General features: G+C 40.4%; 1 protein-coding gene across 2 annotated transcripts in view; it reads right to left on the reverse strand.

The window, feature by feature from the left end:
* The window catches only part of otud7a (OTU deubiquitinase 7A), a 60,608-nt gene that overhangs the window by 41,942 nt on the left and 1,632 nt on the right, over nucleotides 1-17,034 (reverse strand). For both annotated transcript variants that reach the window (XM_042495979.2, XM_042495981.2), the window contains exon 2: nucleotides 15,779-16,026. The gene's annotated coding sequence lies outside the window, so the exon portion shown is untranslated. The remainder of the gene's footprint in view (nucleotides 1-15,778; nucleotides 16,027-17,034) is intronic.

The raw sequence follows: 17,034 nt of genomic DNA on the forward strand, positions 1-17,034 counted from the left end.
TGTGTGCCACAACATTGTGCAGACCACAGACCTATATGTTGACCTATATGACTTTGCCAGAAATGCAAATGAAAAGGCGAAAAAAAAATCAGATTTCTAAAAACATAGTGCCTTAACCGCAGTGACAGAATTTAAATATAGCGCTTTATTTCTGTCATTTAAGCTGCGATTCCACCTTCGACCAGTGTGGGTTGCAAAGGCAGAGTGGTGCTGTGTTATTATTTATTGACTCCACAGGCAGAAGAAGAAGCAAATCAACGTAATTTATAATGTATTTTATATAAAACGCGCACAGGCAGTGGGTGAATGATAAAAAGTGGCTTCATCCATCTCTACCTATGTCAATTTTCAATGCCAATGTGCAATTTTAGATCGATTGGGCAACCCATCCAGGAGAAAAATGCATGCTGACAGACAGACAGACAGACAGACAGACAGAGACAGACAGACAGACAGACAGACGCACAGATGGACAGAGTTTTCTTTATTTTATAGTAGGATGTCGATCTTGAGCGACATAAAAGTCACATTGAATTTCGATATGGGTCGCATAGCTGTCCAGACTGAGGTCGCATTTCCAAAAAAAAAAAACAGCAGGCCCCCCCACAGGTTCAGCAGCACTCATCACTAGCACACATTCATACACTCACAAACACACAACAACCCTATGCAACTGACTAACTTTGCTATTACACGTGCCCCATACCATAAGGCCTTGATTGTCTTTGTTTTGTAATTATTTTATTTATTTATTTATTTATGTTTCCTCCCTCTTCTATGTTGCTCTCATTTGTTTGTGTTTGTCAGTTTACAAACCTGTCATGTCACCCAGTGTGTTAAGCTCTGTCCTGTCTTGTCTGTTCTCCCTGTCTTGTATTGCTTTACGAAATAAAAACAAAGATACATATATAAAAATCATAATAATCAGATCTGTATCTGATGTAGAACCACATATCAAAGTGGTCCAAATCTGATCTGAAAAGATCAGATTCCATGTGATTTGTGCAGTTCACAGTCATTAAACAATCACATCTGGGTCACAACAGGGTGAAAACATCAGATTTGGGCCACTTGGACCCGCAGCAGGAATGTAGTCTAAAGGCTTCATACTGAAACAGTACATTCATCAGCTCGTAGTGGTAAATAAAAATGACCACAGAATGTGGGTGATTAAATAAATGAACAACAAACAACATTTATGAATGACAGAGTTGATCTGAGTGACTGATTCAACGCTTATTGTGGAGGACGAGCTCACTCCACAGCCTCTGAGTTTAGTAAGTGGCACTGGTCCAGAAAGTCAAAAGGACCTTTGAAACCTGAGCTCGCTCTACAAAATAGTGGCAAGAGACCTGTCCAGCGAGGGTTGAAAATAAGATGTGGGCTTGTTGGTTAAACACAAATTAAGTTACTCAAACCTCAAGTGATCCTTCCTCTGCTGAACAGAATATTTTGGATTCTTCAAGGCAGGCAGAGAACAAAATCTGACATTCTGGCTCGGACACACGACTCTGACGGGCCAACTGTGGCTTCATCGCCAGCGTGTGAGCTGAGCTGCAGTTAGCCGGGCCAAGCACCGACAGGCTCAAACTGCTGTGTTCAACACTGGCACACACGCACACCCTATGATCCCCGTCTCTGAAGTGCGCGAGGGTGTAAATGAGCGTGCGTGTGTTTGCAAAAACACTAACCGTTGCATGTTCGCTACTCATTGTGCCCTCGGTGTGTTTACCACTCTCAAAGCCAACAGAGCAAGTGCTTCCACAAAGGGCTGCCAAAACACAGTAGACAGCTAATAAAAGATGGCATTCATTCTTATCCAGTACTTATTCACATGCCTGTGCGCAGCAAAATGTCAAACCACCCTCTCAGCTACGGTCAGAGAAGAAAAAGGCTGGATTCCTCGAAACAATGGCTATTTGCTATTTTAATACATGATGAGGAAACACTAAAACCACACAGTGTTGTTGCACAGCTGTTATTGATGTCATTGGATGATTAAAGGCAGAAATACAGCCATGTAAAAGCACCGTTAAAGCAGACTTTGGGTAATTGTGTGCCAGAGAAACAAATGAGCACAGTTCCACAGAAACACATCATTTCCACCGCGCATCAATACTGAGTAATCAACACAATCCATTAGCGTGCTTCATAACACAGCAGACTTAAGTGGCATGGAAAATTCATGTAATGGGATATTATAATGTCTTACCAAACTACAAACTAAGCACTTCCACTATTTCAAAGTCCTTGCTCGAGAGCACAAGATTCAATCAGTGAATTTCAATGCAGGGTGGAAGCACCACTTGCTATTCAGCCTTCATATCAGTCAGTCAGCCTCAATCTCTGGCCCTCCTCCTCCTCCTCCTCCTCCTCCTCCTCCTCCTGCAGCCACAATGCCAAGCTTGTACTCATGATTGTGTATGTGCCTCACCAGTGCTCAGGGCAGCTAACATGTGCGTGCTCATACGCCGCCATCTAGATGATGTTATAGGCCGGCCTGTGGAATGCATGACGTGTTTCAATCAGTGCCAGGGACGACATATTCAAGTTAGGGCTCTTCACCCCGCACCGGCTCATCAAGTTAAGCCAGTTTGATTTTTGAGAGCTCCATCTGCGTCTGTCTCTCTCTCTCCCGTAACCACCTGGGAGTGTGCCGAGTCCCCCTGCATCCCTCCATTATGCCCTATTCAGTGGGACTTCCCCTGCCTGCAGGACCCACAGACAGCCTTTATTCGCAGTGACCTCAGAGCACCCTGACACCCTGAGAAATCAGCTGCTGCAGCCCCAGCTTTCAGTGGAAAGGCGACCAACAGCGAGGAAGTCAAGGAGGTGGAAGGTCTAACTGCTGCATGTCAGTCAAACACTAACCACTTCTTGATGTGAGGTACGAAAGAGAGTGTAAGACTTCAAAGTCTTGACCTCTAGACGGAGTCTGAAATCAAGCCATGCACAAACGCTCACACAAATACTTTCTCTTTCTTCGCTAATCCTTCTCTAAAGTTAAGAAAAAGCCAGACGTCTGTGCAGCGGCCCCCTCGCATGCTGCGAGAAAGATGCTGCTGGAAGCAATAATGTCACTTTGCATCTCATTGCTGCTCTGCACACTGCCAGCACAGCATATGCATGGAGTGGAGAGTTGTTGTCAATATGCACTAAATGCATCATCGCATTAATATTTGAGGCAAATTTCAATTAATGCTGCGGTGGACAGCGTGAGCACTGTGCTGTGTATATACCTGAGGGACATCGGTCTTAGCATTTCAGCTTTTGTAAGAAAGTTTTAGAAACTCAGGCATGGGGGGGAATGTCCAGAAAGTATCAGAGGCCTTTTATCTTCACTAATTTACACCATAAATTGATGCAGAAAAGGCAAATATAGGTAGAATGCAGGAAATTAAGTGTTTGATGTAAAATGTTTTCAGACAATGTATTTGATTATTTACAGATACAAAAAACAGGTTTCATGCCATATTTCCTTGAAGCAATAGGGATATAAAATACAAGTTTCATCACAATATAATGTTATATTTTTAGGGCAATAACGCAATATTCACTGATAGCACAGGTGCAAGTTTGACTTGATTCAATTCAGCTGCCTGTGATTAATTTGAGACAATATTACTAAATATCCTCAATATCTTTGTCTTGGCTGCTTACTATTGCCTGCCTGTTGCTAGGCTGCTAGCACTGTTTGAATGTTTAAAAAGGAGGTGCGCTTGAACGAAAATGGCGACACAGATGCGTCATGAGAATTTCGAAATAAAATGCATCTAAAAAGATGACAATAAAATGTCATGATGTTGTTTTACTTTGTATCAATGAATCGCTATAATTATTTTAGTTTAGTTAATTTATCAAAAGGACAATGTGCAATGACATTGATCATTTACAAGAAACGCAACACAAAAGTCAGCACGGAAGACACAAAAACCATGGTTAAAGTGACCAATGACCAATACTATCCACTTTTTAACATCTCGAGAGCAACTGTTATAATCTGAAATACTTTCTAAATTGTTGTCAGTGATAGACAAAGTATGCAATTTTATTACTTGAGTCAAAGTAGGATATTCCTGGTAAAAAATTACTCCAATACAAGTGAAAGTTGCTGAGTCAAATTATTACTTGAGTTAAATCACTGAAATACTTGCTTTAAAAAACACTTCTGTATTCAAAGTACTTAGGAGACTGAAATGAAGTTTGTGTGCGGTACACAGAGCAAACATTTAAAACGATGCAAGTCATTATTTCTGGTGGAGAATCTTCATCTCCATCTGCTGCTGTAGCCATTACTAACACCTCATAACCAAATATAACCGCAGGCTGATGACCTCTCCTCTCCACCTATCTATGCCAATGAGCTGCCAACCTAAGCAGCAGAGAGGTACGCCATTTCAACAAACAATCCACACCCAGAACTGCATGATTACAGTTTATTGACTTTTGTGTGTAAGAAAAGAAAAAATCATCCGCTGACTTTAAAATCTAATGAGCAACAAGAGCCTTTGTAGAAATGTAGAGGAGTCAAAAGTAAAATATTTGTCTTCCAAATGTAGTGGAATCAAAGTATTAAGTTAAGTTAAAAAAAAATAAAACTAAACTGGTTTTGAGACTTTGGGTTTTTTGGGTTTTTTTCAGCATAAAATAATCAAGTAATTTAAATATACTGAATACTGAACTTCAGTAAATATACTTTGTTTGTCTTTGATTGTTAGGGAGCCTATTCCATTCTTTGACGGCCTTGTATTTGAAGGCTGATAGAGCGAAAGTGCAGTCACCCCCCGAAGCTGAGCTTGAGGCTCTGATCGTTTGATGCAGTTTGTTGAATTGTTACATCCCTAAAAAGCAACACTCAGTATTTAAACTACAAGCAAAAAATCCTTTTAACAAAGCAACTGATAATTCTTCTGTCTGACCTTACAGTCCAGTCAAACCTTCGGTTCTGCAGCTCAGCTGTGTGTGCAGCATGCACCCAAACAAAGAGCTGGTTGCTGAGGGGCACAGAACAAGATCGTAACCCCTTAAAATGTCAGTCCTTCCAGCCCCCCCCCCCAACCACACACAGCGGCCAATACTTCCTTTCCCAACTGGGACCTTTAGGACAGAATGCCACAAGCAGACAGCTGTGACTACAGACTAAAACCTCACCAAAGAGGAAGGTTCCTGCCTTTCTGCTGATTTGAAGAAAACAACAAAGAAAGCAAAAAAATCATGCTGTGGATATAAATTACACACTTCAGAAGCCAGTGTAAGGTCAACTCTTAAGGCCCGCTTTAATATTACTCACACTCGTATCGTTTAATTTTTCACCTAACATCAGTCCTAATCAGAAATTTCAAATATTCATTTATGTTCAGAATTTTAGCTGTTTAAATGCCAGGTTTTTCTCATGATGCCACTATTTTTTAGGTGTAAAAAACAAAAAAAGAATTATTTCCAACATAGTACATGCTAAGTACATTATTGGGGTGTTTTTTTCACATTTTTTTCAACAATTAGCATCTGCATTGACTGTTACAGTGTGCCTAGTGGAAATAGCATATATTTTCTCTATATGCCAAATATGATTAAAAAAAAAAGAAAGAAAAAAAAGGATGACACTGTGCGGCAAATAGTAAAAATTTCAAGGCAAAAGCCCAGAATTTTTTTAACACGGTGCATTTCAGACTTATTGTAGGAGCTGAACAGGAAATTCCAAGATTAAACAAAAATACTAAATTTATGCCATATGCATGAACACGGCCAAAATATTGAAGAATGAAAAGCGCATAAAATGTGCCAAACAGTCCCTGAGGGTTAATGACATAGATGAAAAGGGGGACAGAAGCTAGAACATACCCAGAAGAGACATAAATCTTCATCATCATCATCATCACCATCATCTTCAAATCCCACGTGAGATAAACAGACCAACTAGCTGCAGCCAGCTGGTGTTTCCTATTTGAGTTTGTGCTGAGGGAGGGTGTCTTCTCAAGTGTTGAACACACAGAATCTTTTGCTTGCTTCCACCGTCCTCGCCAGCTCAAAGACCTACATGTAGCTTGAAGATATCTCTGTGATAGCAGATAGGCTCTATCACCGGCAGGCCAGTGAGATTTAAGGGTCTGCAGTTATTGCACATGTAACCTAGATTTTTTGTACATCTCTGAGCCCAAAGGATGTATACAGTAGATTATAATGATTTCTCCTCTGAATCTACATTTCCTGTTTCAGCAGTGAAACACACACACACACACACACACACACACACACACACACACACACACACACACACACACACACACACACACACAGCCACATATAGCTAAGCTAAGCAGCTATACAGTACTTTATGTTCTCTTGTCAACCTGATTATTTCATTTTGGTACTATGAAGAAAAAAAAGTAATAGTACTGCAACGCACTGCACAATGTCAGGTTGGCTAGATCACTACAGTGCTAGCTTTTTTTTTTAACAAGCGTCTGAGATGTAGAGATATCAACAAACTAATTGTGTTCAGCTGAAACTGCTTCAATCATAGGGCACACGACACCCTACAGTGACCCCCAAATACAAGAATTTCATTATCTCCACAGATGCAATAAGAAAGGAAAGACAAGAACGAAAGAAAAAGAGATTGTTTTGACACCTGTTATAGCTCAGACTCTGCATCTCACAATACCTGTATTGTGCAGTGTTGGATTGACTCGGTGCGTGGGAACACTCAAGTAGGTGGAGAGGGCAATACCACATAACCTTGTTCTTCATTTAGTATCCGAAGAAAAAGATATGAAAAGCCATAAACCAGTGGGTTCCTGAATAAAACGTGCTTTCTGATTGTACCACAAGAATGCTGTTGTGATCGTTCAACACTTTTGTACCATAAATACTCAATGGTACAGCCCTTTTTCAGTAAGCGACTGCTTTTGGGGAGTACTTAAGTGAGGTGTTAGATCCACTAGAGGTCAATATGGTCAATGGGTAAGGCAGGTCTTTAGGATACCAACATCTGTGTGGCAATTTATAGCAGTGTTGTCAAAAACAGGATTTACGTATACATAGTCATTCTAAATATTTGAAATGGTAATATTGATACACTGGTCACAGCTACTCTTTACCACTCTTATTATCGATGCTTACTACAATCGTTCTGCTGTTTACTGCCACTTGCTGAGAAAAAAGAGACATTGTCATGTTATGGCCTTTTGATATTAATGATTTAATAGAAAAATGATTTTTTATGCCCCCCCCATGTCAATTTTACCCATTTTTAAGGTATTGTATCCAAATGCAGGATTCCATTAACTCTCAAATTGAAATTGTAAATATAAGATATGCCTCATGGAAACATGTCATTATCACATAAAAACTTTTACGCTTGCATGAGGTGGTATTTCAGGCAAATCGAAAAAGCATTTTGGCTTTTATAGATCACATGATGCTATGGCTATGTGCTTGTCGGTAGGAACCGGCTCCCTTGGCCATGATGCAGCAGGAGCTAAAAGAGGTGTTACTGCATCCCATAACTCTACAAAAGTTCCTTTGTGAAACTGTGGACCATCAACTCCCAGAAATCCCTCATATGTGGCCGCTCCCACATGTAAGTGGCTGGCCTTTCCATTATCGCTCACATAACACGCCTATGTCGCCTTGGATTGGAAATAATGACGGCTAGTGTGGAGGCTGCAACAGAAATAAACCTGCTAGTGTTTTGAACATCCATCACCATGCTTCTGTTTTGCAATAATAGAAATTGCATTAATTTATGGGTGGGTGGAGTTACTAACCAAGTTTCAAGTTTCAAAACGGGTGTGCCTGCCTTTGTTTTTCTCTGTAGTGTGCATTACTCAAATTAAATCAAACACATTATACATATAAATGCATATACACACCCTGCAAGCCATTTCTTCAGCAATATATTTGCTAACTGTAACATCTGTACTATTTGTGATTTTGATTATGCACTTCTGAGGTTGGCTGAAAGCGTATGAAAGAAGCCACTTGTTTTATGTACTATATCAACGAATTATTGTGTAATATAGTTTACTTGCATTTTCAGAAACATTTATGTTTACTGGCTAAAGGGGAAAAATCTATTTGCATTTTCCCTGAAAAGCAACTCCCAAGGAAACAAATTCAAAATCATTGAATAGAATATTAACCTATGACATTGCCTCTGGGTTTACTGGACATGCACAGATACACAGTTGTGCATTTATACATAAGTGAGGCACCTTTCCTGCTAAAAAGGAGCTTGAAATGCCTGAATTTGGAATCAACTCATCCCTTTTCGATTGAAAAAAATATAGTCTTTGTTTGGTACATGGGGATAATTTGAGAATATCCAAGAATGTCAACATCCAACTTATATCTAACCATGATCCGTGTATTCTCACAACAGAAAAATACTCTGAAGCAAAAACAAACAATCTAGCAGAGTACTTTGCGCAGACAGACAGACGGACTGGAATCTAAAACAATCCGAGCACTATATTAACACAGCTTTACCAAGTAAAACAACAGGACTGTGCACTTCTTAATTGTGTGGTCTTACATTTTGAAACCTTTTATGACCCTAAATTCAACCGCAGAACCCCAAGTGCTTCCGACACTTAGCTGTGGTCAGTTTGGCAGAAGGAACAACCATTAGCTATCCAAATGGAACTGATGCTAACTGCAAAATCCAAAACTGTGCCTGCCGAGGATACTTGACCTGAGCACAAGTCAGCAGTTAATGGAAGCTGCAAAAGAAGTATCAATACTATGTAGCTGATACATGTGACATTTACTCCCATTACCCAAGACCAGGACAGACTTTGAGACCCCAAGAGTAGCATTTATTCATCAGACGTCAGTTATTCTTTTGAGAGTTGAATGGATCCAAGCCTGTTCCACAAAATCACAAAAATCTTTGATATAAACTTTTACGTTGCCCTCTTGAATAAAAAAAATAAAATAAACATCTTGGGCTTAGTAACTTTGTCTATGTTCTCCACACTGGCCTCAAGTGCACCCACGGAGACAGCACTGAGTGGGAGTGGGTGCATTGCGGAGGAAAGATGTGTCATACTCAGGCCAGTATCAGCAACTGACATTTATTATGTTGTAGCGACTGATGATCCAAAACAAAATGATATTTCTTTTTAATGGTTCAAAGGATTTTCTCATGAAAAAATGTTATAAAGAACCATCAGAGACAGTTAGTTTAAAGGGATATTTTGCCAGTTTAAAACCGTAATAACAATGTGAGAGGTATGTGGAAATGAACTGTGGAAAGCTTCCTTTTATTTTACCAGCGAGTATTGCTTTTTTCTTGCCTAAAATGTTTTCAGAAACATATTTCAGTGCACTGTTCAGCTGTAATACAAAAATTTGTGACCAGAAAGTGGATGCCATACTGTTTGCTGTATTGTAAAAACTGAGGCTGAAAAAAACTTAATCTTAGCTTACTGTGAACTGTAACTGTAACTGTACAAACTGTTATTGGACAGAGCATTTGGGAGCATTTTTTGGTCAGGTGTGGCGCAGTGCATTCTGGTTGTAGTACGTTTGCTAAGACAATGAATGTTTTTGGCTACGTTCTGTGATAACATCTCCATGTAATAGTTCTTATTGCTAGTGGCAGAGTCCACCATTACAACTGCTGCTCAAGTAATGTTTACTGCCCCAAGAATTCTGGGACCTGTAGAACTAAACCCCACTTCCTGTTACAAAAAGTAACCATTGGTATTGCTCAACTACAGGTCAAATCTTTTGTAAAGGAACCTAAATGTTTTTTTGACCACAGCAGTTACAGACTTGTCAAGCTGAGCATGGTGTACCAGCGCATTCTTTCCAAAAGCATCGTGGGATGCAGATGCACTGTATGTTTTATTTCCAACATATCTGATAACATTAACATCAGTCAAGCTTAGAAATTTCCAATAACTACATCTACATGTCAGTGACCTCACATGGGGTCGGGACCCCACAGCAGAGAAAGTATGTGGGTGGAGGGATGGCCAATAAGCTTATGAAAGTGCGTGGGAGAGGCAAACAAAAAGGAGTGGGAGGAATGTAGCTGCAGGGTAAATAATCAGAGCAGACCTCCACCACATATTCTTCTGAAATAAACACAACTTTAAATGTACAATATGTGCAACTGCATGACTGCTAACAAGGGGTGACGTCAAAATAAGTTCCCTGCAAACCTTTTGTAAGATAGTGTACAGAAATATAGGCTAATGTACTTCTTGGCCCTCTTGAGTCATCTCACATCTTTTTGTCATCCTTTTGCCAGAAAGGAGATGATGGGATGGGCAAAGGAAGACTTAAGAAGGGCAAATTAACTCACGTTATGGGTTTTGTTAAACATTTGATGAGATGTGCTGCATCTTATGGAGTTAAGATAAAAGAGAGGGCAGTGACAGTGACAGACCGCGGAGCATTTATTTTCTCTACTTAAGAAAAGGAATGACGTAGGAAGCAAGAAGAGCGCCACTGCTCCCCTTTTCACAGGGTGGCGTCAAACCTGTGTTTCGCTCGTAATATCTCCTTCAACAGAAATAAACGGAGACAAAATGGAGATACAATGAGTTTCCACAAATGCAGCTGGCTTTTGCAGAGAGGCCTGACCTCTTTTTCTGAATGAATGAAAATGACCTACGCTGTGGGCCTGCATGAATCTAAATTGAGTCACCAAGGGTATCCTGTGCAACAGTGTTCTGTTTGATTTAGAAACTGCTCCCTTGCTGATTCGAGGCAGGACAGGGGATGGCTGTGCCCACTGGGCCTTGTGGGGAGAACGTTACAATGGCAGACGTCTCCAGCAGCCAGCCTGCTCCCAGACTCTGCACCAGCCACCAGACAAGTGGAGCAACACAAATGCAATTATGTGCAGGAGGCGCAGACACACACACGTGTGCACACGCACGTATACACAAGCTATGTCTGTCACAGACGACATCTTCTTGGCAAAACATCCTACTCCTGTTGCTACCTGTGTCACATTTGGATAAAGACTGAGAAAAAGCCGTGACACAGAGACACAAGCCGTGGTCTCTCTCTGTGTGAGAGTGTCAATAGGTGGGTTTCCATTAACCCCCAAATTGCGCAAATTGAAATTGTGAATATAAAATACCTCTAATGGAAAAAAACCCTCCCATTTATTACAAAAAAGTTTTTATCCTTACATGAGGTGGTATTCCACATGATTCTAAAAAGCCATATTTTGTAATACTTCAGTGGAAACACTTTTTTGACTTTTATAGGTCACATGATGCTATGGCTATGTGCTTGTCAGTAGGAACTGGCTCCCTCATGATGCAGCAGGAGCTACAAGAGGCATTATTGTATCACATAAGTCTTCAAAAGTTGAGGGGATCATCTGGAAGTTTTGAATCCAAAATTTCTCTGTGAAATCGTGGACTCCCGGAAATCCCTCATACCTGGCCGCTCCCACGTAAAAGAGGCTTGCATTTCCATTATCGCTCACATCGCATCGCCATGCTTCTTGGAATGTTATCCCAAGAGGAGAAATCACATAACATCACTCAATGGAAACGCAGTCATCTCGCAACTGTGTTTTATCGACATTTCCAAAATATTTAGTTTTGTGCAAATCTGTGATGGAACTCTCTCTCTCAGTCTTGATCACAACACCTTTGTCGTAGTTCACTGTCTGAAGATGTGCAACTGTAAAAAAAAAACTGTAAAACTCATCTCAAAATTGAATTCAATTTGAACTCCACTCGCCGCTATCTCTGTTACACAAAAATAATAACACATGTTCTATAGTGTCTTTGTAATACATATGTATTAAAGAGTCTTTATACTGCAATAAAAAAAAGCGAAATTTGAACATGGGCAGTGAGAGTTCATGTAGCTCTGTGGTGTAGCATCGTCTACTAAAAAAGCAGCATGATATTTTGTTAAAGAAGGAGTCTGTAACATTCAGGAGGATGTAGTGGTATCTAACAGTGAGGACTGCAAATAGCATCAAGCTGAAACTTCTCCCTGTTTGAATTCCTTCAGAGTTTTTTGTTAAGGAGGTTTTTAGCAGGAATTATCCACAGAGGTCTTCTCTTCTCCAACACAAAAGGGGCAGGTGATTTGAACCAGTAAAAACACAGAATAAGGGGTGCCCCGCAGCTCATCTGGCAGAAAGTGGGTTCAATTTCACAGTTAATAATGAATCGATTGCTAATTTTACCGATTAATCGATTAAAGAAAGTGCTTACTATTTGCAACCCTATTTCCAACCTGTAGCCCTTCGCTGCATGTCATTCCCTCTCTCTCCCCCTTTCACATTTAAGCTATCCAATATATAATAAAGGCAAACCACACCCCAAAAATAAAAAAAACTGAATGAAGCAGTATTATGGTTTAAAAAAATCAGTGGTTTTCTGATGCTATGGTGGCTGACGTGAAAATGCAAATTGCCTTGTCTAAAGCCAGTGTAAGGTTTCATTAAGGTAACGAAAACACAACAATTCTCATTTTCAGGTGATTATAAACTAAAGAAAACACACTTATCATAGTGTACTTCTGCCAATATATCCCCTTAAATCCTAAACACCAGACCTTTAAATGTAAGTTGGAAGTATCAGCCAATATTTAATTCAGTGGCTTGTGTTTAACAGGTGCATTTTTTGTCTCAGTGTCTGCATTCAACAACTTCCTCAAGTGTCAGATAAAAAACAGGACTAGACTATGCTCTGAGAGGTTCATTCCTACTTTTAGAAATCAAATAGCAGCCATTATGATTGATTTCTGAAGCCGGTACGCTTTAAAAGTGCCTTAGAACAGACTTCCTGTGATGAACGTTAGATACTGGCTTAGGGAAAACTGTGTGTATTCAATATTAATGGCAAAGAACCCATTTCAAAGGAGGATTTTGGTTTAGGAGCTAATGTCGCTTTCAGAGACAGCTGATTTAAAACATATTGTTCTTTAGGACAACGCTACGGGTGAACGAGGACCATGTTTGTGGGGGCGTTTGCTTGACTGACAGGTGTCTCGGCTTATCAGTCAGCCGCAGTGGTTGCCTTTTCCTTGACCCACCTCAGCCTCATCTGGATTTCCTTACTGTGGCTCAGTTTAGGATTTTCTGGCCCCAGTGACATGACGAAATGACAGCAGCCTAAACTCCAGCCATCCAAATGTGCTCTCAAAAACATATAGGTCCCTTCAGACCAAGCAATGTAGGATCCCTTATACCTCTTCGGTGATTCAGACATCACAAAGATTAAAAAACAGCGCAAGCTCTGGCCTTGCAAACACTGTCAAATCTAGATTCACTAAAACAAGGGTCATAAATCATGGTTAAACTGTTTCTGCAGTAAACTTATTACTACACTTCTGTGGTTGAAACCTTTCACCACAGCATGAAAGGGACTACTGGTGTAAAGATTTATTACAGCCCTATGGCACAAGGCTTACAACTGGGGCTGGGCAATATGTGCTGAAAACTACATTGCGATATTTTTAGGCTATATCTAGATACATGATATCTATGTTTATAGTTTTTAATCTCCTAAAAAGCACCTAATTCATGCAAGAACTGGGGGAACTTGGTGTTATTTGATATGATCAAAAACAAGAGGAAAATGTATATTATATGTCATCTTTTAATTAAATATTCAAAATAATATTACAGAAAGAAAAATCATTTTTAGAACTTTCATTGATGTCTTTTTATTTGGTTGTTTGTTTTTACAATACTTTTATTATTTTTTGCTTATTGTATGGTAATTTTCTTTTTTTACTAATACTAGCTAATTTTTGGTCCACTTCTTTTGAAGATGCTTGTCGCCCTTCCATGTTTTTGAAAAAAATTAAGCCAATTTGCTCAGGTTTCAAAGGGTTAAAAGCCTGTCCCAAAAATAAGCCTGTTGAGTTCACTGATTTAAGCAAATAATAGCTCAGGCTATTAACTGACGCTTTAATATAATATCTTTATATTGCCTAGCCCTACTTACAAGTTCATTTTCCTGTGATTGTATATTTCATGTACCGACATATTCACAAACCCATTTTAGAATAAACTGGAGACAATTTTACCAAAAACATATGTCCAACATCAAGGCCAGTTCACAGACTCACACATGACCACAGTTCAGTGACTCTGAACGGTCCACCCTCCCCTTATTTTGATGTGGGAGAGGAGCCCCCGTGCCTGCCTCCATGGCCTCCGGCTGACCTGCCTCTGCCTGTAGACAGAACACTTAACATTGTTACCCAACCTGTAGAGACGTCTGAAGAACGGGGTCCACTTCAAAGCCGTGCAGTGATTGGGCCATGATTACCATGGCACTTGACTCATTTCATCTCCTCTGAAGGACTAAACTTTGGGGGAATCAACCATGGAGACATGGAATTCTTTCCAAAGGGAAACAGCAGATTGAAGCCCTCATTTGCAGTTGCATTTCAGCTCTTGCAAGATGATTGATTTTGATCATCTTTTTTAGATTCCAATGATACAAGAGGAGAAACACACCATCGCAGCCGGCTGCAAAATATGTATAAATGTGTTATTCTAATAATGCAACCAGTGTTTTGACACAAAGATAGCTTTTTGAAGTAGCTAGTGGGCACAGATGTTTGCAAAGGAATGTCATTTTGAATCAGTCGAGAAGCACTTTGATAAAGCGGCACTGCCACACTGACATGAAAGCCCAACTGGGTTCAACAACAACCGTCATCTCTGCTCTGCTTTTCTGTAGCTAAATGCCAGTGACAGGAACAGAATTCACTGTGGTAACTGATCAGGTGCCAAGCGCCCTCTCCCCAGTGCCCTGCTGCACTGAAGCCCTCTGTGGAGCTGGCATGGCCTGGCTTGGCCTGGCCTGGCCTGGCAGCTACGGGGCCCTGCTTTGTATCTCTGCCTCGTCTATTCAAAGCCGTCTCCAAATCAGACACGACTACTGTCAGCTGCCCGTCTCGTAAGTGAAGCCTTTCGGACAGGGTTAATAGGTGGCGGCATAAGTTGTAAGACAGTTGATTTGATGGAAATCATCTTCCAAATGGCCAAAAGGGAAGCATGTTTATTTCACCCATGTTGTACCCAGCTCAGATATAATCTGATATTAATGATAGATTAAAGGTATTATTATGTAGGTCTTTGTCAGGGTGAGTATGGTTTTAAAAATATCACTGAAATGAATTAGTGGCCTCTCCATCTTTACAGGCAGGCGTAGTTGATATATTGTGAACCAGGCCAACAATAAAAGAAAGGTATGTATAGGCACCAGAATTAAACCAGTCAATGTAAGGCTTCATATATTTTAACATGAAACTGCTGTGATTTACTCTGAAACATATTTATTCCATCACCATCCTGCATGTTAAGCCATCTGCCCCAAAACACACTGTTGATGATTAATATTCAAAAGAAGCAGCCTCTATAGCCCCAATAAGCTAATTTGTTTTAGGATAAGCCACCATCACAAAAACATACCCAGCTGTCTCAGATGTATTTTAATTGCCACTGTATGTTCCCACATCACAAAGGTCTGTGACTAAGCATACAGATTGTACATCACATCCATGTTTACAGCATGTAACTCTCAGACCCCGGCTCTCACCCCGAACGATCGATGAGATTTTTGGGGCCTCGATGCATTTGCTGTCGACCTAAAATCCAAAAAGGTATCCGCACGGAACCTGAAGTTGAATGCATCGAGGCACGTACTCGCATAAAGGCAGGTGCACCTGTCTGCAGTGGTAGCCTATTGTGTTCACTATCAAATGAGCCATGAATCGGCCCGTCGCGCTGCGTGTGCAGAGGATAAACATTAAAAACAAGTCTGTCTCTTACCGTTCTCTTTTCAGTCATTACTCCCCATCCTCAGGTTTTCAGTCCAGACCTCTGACGAACCGTTAATTCCTATCAGGGCTGTCTCACTCTCTCCCTCTCTCCCTCGCTCATCCCCATGTCATATTTCTCCGCTGCAGCAGAACAAAGCCACGCCTCCTCCGACAGCCGCGTGACGTAAGCCGGCGGAGCCTTTTTGGCTCACGCCCTCGGATACACATCCGGGAAGCAGCCGCGAGAGGCCGCTGTGCCTACACAAAAACAAATCACAACAACTTGATTTTTGACCCGAGTCTGAGGCATATATGGCTTAAATATCTATAATAATAAAATGTGAAGAAAACAAATGCCTGTTATATTTTAGGTCTGAGTCTTAAATCACAGTGAACTGTTGAAAATGTCATAGCAACTAGCCTGCGGTGCTGCATTCATGTGATGTAGGAGGGTCGGAGTTTCCACGTTGGGAGGTCGTTCGTGTCCTTTGAGGTGGTAAAGTGGGAACAACATGGAAAATACACAGAACTTGTGTTGCATTTCAGTGCGAAAAACGCTCAAACAAGATGTGTTTCTAGGTTATTTATATTTTTATATATTATTTTATTAAATGTAGGTCACTCTACATGGACAGCAGTTAACATTGATACCACATTACGCTTTACATGTAATCAAAATTTGATATTTAATATGTGAATTAATAAAAAAGTTTCTTACCATTGACCAAACATTGACTTTTGGCCACTATGTTTATGCATGTATGATGCCAAGTTGTCAATTCGTGTTATATTATCAATGTTAGTATACTCGCTTGGCATGCTTTATAGTTAAAACAGTTGCTTGCTGCAGCTAATAGATGCCAAAATGTGCAACTACTTAAAGTAAATAATAGCACCAAAAAGTACGAAATGTATTTTTTACCGTCAAATGTTGACAATGTTTTCATGCATGTATCTATTATAAATACTTTCCGCCATTTCTGCTGCCCCGCAACGTCATTCAAACGTCACAACTCGGCAACTCGGGTAAAGCTCGGGTATCGTCGAAATATCCCAATATCCCACTCGGAATTAGGACTTTAGAGGGTCGTGCAGGTGCTCTTAACTCGTAAATTCAGCAAATACGATATTTCCAAACAGCACATGAAGGATGCAGTACACATTGTTCTTCCTACAAGAGATGTAGTTCTTAAAAAGTAGCTTAATGTTAGGGATTGTTCTTTATTTATTAGAGGGGGAGTAACTGGAGTGTGGCTACATACTTCC

The sequence above is a fragment of the Plectropomus leopardus genome, chromosome 7, assembly GCF_026936395.1.
Source record: "Plectropomus leopardus strain MGB_pleo_1.0 chromosome 7, ASM2693639v1, whole genome shotgun sequence".
NCBI lineage: Eukaryota > Metazoa > Chordata > Actinopteri > Perciformes > Serranidae > Plectropomus > Plectropomus leopardus.